Below are 3,841 nucleotides of genomic sequence, written 5' to 3'. Positions count from 1 at the left end.
TTCTATTGCAAGGCTATTGAGCTCTGTGAATGCCATGCTAAAAACTTCAAGACAAGATGCGTGTTTCTAACAATTGAATTAAATTGTTTGTTGCTTTTCTTTCTGTTTTGTGTGTTTGAGATAATATAGACAGTGGTAGGTAGGTACCAGGGAAACTATACTGATGCACATGAATGAGAAGMTAAATAACCATACAAAAGAAAACCCAGGGAGGAAATTTCTTTTGTTTATACCTTGTCAAGAAATATTGATTAATTCCAGGGTTGAAAATCAGTGCAGAGCTCAATTTTGCTACAAGTTATGGCATTTCAAGGGCACAGGAGCGGCGCTTCCACCTCCTCGAGCAGCCGCGTGGGTCTGGCCTGAGCGCTAGGACTGCCGCTGCCTCCCCAGCACAGCGCGGGCGGCTGAACCAGGACTAAACAGTGCGTGCAGTAAGCTCAACACAGGCCTGGACRAAGCTGTTCTTCACACTGCGGGGTTTGCAAACACGCTCCAAGCAGCATTCCCGGATTCCAGTTGACTGAAGCGGCCATTTCTGCATGTCTCTGTGCGTTAAACCATGACCAGCCCCTCTGGGCCCTCCTACCCCAAATTCAGGCACTTCCAAATCCTCCCTGCCCTTCGCAAGCTATGCCGAGGGAAATGTCTTCAGTAGCGACACCTAACCAAGGTGACACTTGGATCTGTGTCTGGAAATCTTGAAAGCCTCGGGCTTCCTCATCCTCAACCATCCATCCACAACAGCCCACGCATCACATAGGGGATCTTCTATTTTAATGCATTGTGCTTGTGTGGGTTTGTGCGTTTATTGTTTTGTTTTATTTTGTTTTGGCACCATCACATTCCTGCAGATTGACACTGTTCAGCCTTTGTTGTCACCTGTGGCTGTGCAGTTCATTATTCTTACCCAGACAAATAACTCTGCATTTGCATTTGACCTTATTGAATTTTGTCTTGCACTGCTGCAGGACCCCCCAGCTTGACAAATCATGGCAATTTGCTGTGTGCACTTGTGGTTTCTCACAACACTCTGAAAATCACAGACTTATTTCATTCCTCTGGGACCTCCACAGATATTCTCCAAGTGCTCAAAAAAAGCTGAAATCAGCCCTGACATTGCCTAGATTATGCCTAGAAGATGTCAGAGAGATTCTGTAATCACCTACTGATTTGAAAAACATCTATTTTTCGTAAGTAGTCCCTAGCCTGTTCTTCTACTTCAGTCTTCATCCTTATACCTTTTTGTTGCTGGCTTTGTGCTAGCCATCTGAATCCATTTAACATTTTTAGTGAATAATGAGGCAAAAAAAAAGGTTTTATGGACTTTACTAGCTTCAAGCAATGCTACTACAGAACAATTATGAATCACTGAAGCATACGAAGTAAATCAACAGAGACTCCCAGCCTGCAGTGAAGCTCATACAGCTTTGAAATCTGAGCTTTGAAAATACAGTGAGAATCACTCCAAGCTGCAAAAGTCTGCATTTGTATAAAACAGTTTGAGAACATGTGCCAGCAGACAAGAATCAGCTGCTATAAAGGTTTACAAGGAAATCCCAGGTCAGTCACACAGTTAGAAGTAAGTGTCCTTGTCTGCATTTCCAAGGGGTGAGAACACATTAATGGAGCATCCGGTGCCGAGCTTCTATGCTCAGCCTTTTTCTTTTGTTTGGTACATATCTCCCAGGGATTCAGAAAGTCGTCCATGTGCAGAATGGATGTCTCCATTCCATGGAGAGCATGGAAATTTTTGGCATTGAGTGCAGACAGAGAATGAGGGAAGACCAGAGTGTGATGCAGCTTTCCCTAGACCCAAAGTGGGCAAACGTGCATCCAAAGGACTTGGAAAGATCTCTGACTTACCCTGGGAAAGGAACACAGCTCAATGTGGATCTAGAAGCATCCATGGTGGCACGCTGACCACACTGCCCTAAGGAATCAAAATCTGCAAAGAAATCTCACATCACAACTCCGTAATCAAGAGGACATTATGTTGTTCAATGTAATCCAAAAGGCTATGGCAGAACAAGGATAAAAATCAGAGTCAAATTTGTTCAGCAGTTCACAGTGCTGAGGGACTTAGTTGTTCTAGCTTCTTCTGCATTATGGGAATGCAAGATACATCTGCAATAAACACCAGCACTAACCTACAGTGAAGGATACGTGAAATGAAGGGAGGACACGGCCAACACGCACGAGAGCAAGTACTGTAGCTAAGTGACATTTAACCAGTCTGTACTATGCAGTTATAATGACAAAAGCCGCTAGAACTAGCAAATGGGGGAGGCACGATCGGCAAGGCAATCTAGAAGAAAACACTATAAAATTCTTCCTTATTGTTAATACGCTGCATGTCGTTACTATAGCGACTCAGAGACAAGCTAGCGAGTGCGTCTCAGCACACATAGGGGTGCTCGTGGTGCTGCGAACTCCCGGGTGTTGGGATGGGCAGGGTGCAGAGGCAGTGAGTCGCTCTGCGGCGGAGCAGGGGCAGCCCGGCCAGCGGCGCCTGGCATCAGCAAACCGGCCGTGCACCCCCCGTCCCGGCGAGCCGCGGGCCCACGGAGGCCACCATGGAAAGCGCTCACCAGGGGCGGCCCACATGGAATGCGGGCACTCGGAGGAAAATCACTTCCTGCTTTTCTTTCTCAATATTTTATTTTTTTTCTTTGCTGACTCATGAGAAGAATAGTAGAATAATCTTAAAAATTCATAAATCCATTTGCTGATCTTGCAGACGAACTTTTTATGTCTTAAAAACTGACCTACTTTATAGACTGTGGTTTTAGGAATACTGTTATCAGATGTGATTCTGTAACATAATCTTATGTGTATAATGTTGCAAAATGTGAAAAATCTCTGGAAACAATTCCCAGCTGTAGCTAGAGTTTTGAGTCTTGAAATTGCTTTTTATCTGTTTCAGCAGTAATATGTGCCAAGGTTTGTCATACTGTTYCAGAGAGCCCCGTGGAAGCCCCTCGGAAAGCCAGGTGGCACATGCATCCACAACAATCCACTCCTATGATAAGGAGTCCGAGGAAGCAGAGCACAGTGCACGCTAATGGCAGGGTGCGTTAGGCAGGGGCGTGTGGCAGGGGGCTGAGCGCCGGCTGACGGGACGTGCGGGGCGCACGAGGAGCGGTGCCCGCACCCGGTGCCGCAGCACGCAGCACACGGCCAGGAGGGGATCGCCCCCCGCCCTGGTGTCGTCTGTGCCGTCGGTGCCGTCGGTGTGTGAGCTGCGGCTCCAGCCCGCTCCGCTGCMATGCAGACAACGGGGCTTCGGTGCTGGGGCAGCCTCTGCAGCAAAGGGTGAACCACAAACAGGGCCGGAGGGAAATGGCACCAAGAGACTCCAGGGCGGAGCCGGGGGACAGCCGCTCTGCAGGGCCATGATCCCATGGGTGCTGCGGTGACTGCCTCTGGCCTAGCAGCGGCTGGGTTCCCGCGAGATAATTTGTCAGAGCTCTGTGGTACAGTGTGTAAGTACCAGAACTTGCTCCTCCGTGGGTTTAGTTCTATGTTTTCCTCAGTACTGCCTTACTTTATTCCCATCTGGGCAGACCACATACCTTTCCATGGTGGTGAATAGACTGGAGAAGATGAGATGCTCATTGTTACCCAACCAGGATTATTACTTCTTGTCAGGAAGTTTTATGGCTTTTGTTCCTGTGTTTTCCATGGTACTCTGTTTCACTGATTCACATATTTTTGAAGATAATTCTTTCTCCTAAAATTTTCGACTCTTTCAAGCGATAATAAGGCTTTCACAGCTTCCACATAGTCCAGGTAAATACAATTACCTTTTTTTTTTTTTTTTTTTTTTTTTTTTTTTTTT

The sequence above is a fragment of the Nothoprocta perdicaria genome, unplaced genomic scaffold (genome assembly GCF_003342845.1).
Source record: "Nothoprocta perdicaria isolate Ctin4 unplaced genomic scaffold, notPer1 scaffold_384, whole genome shotgun sequence".
NCBI lineage: Eukaryota > Metazoa > Chordata > Aves > Tinamiformes > Tinamidae > Nothoprocta > Nothoprocta perdicaria.
Note: the sequence above shows the minus strand (reverse complement) of the source record.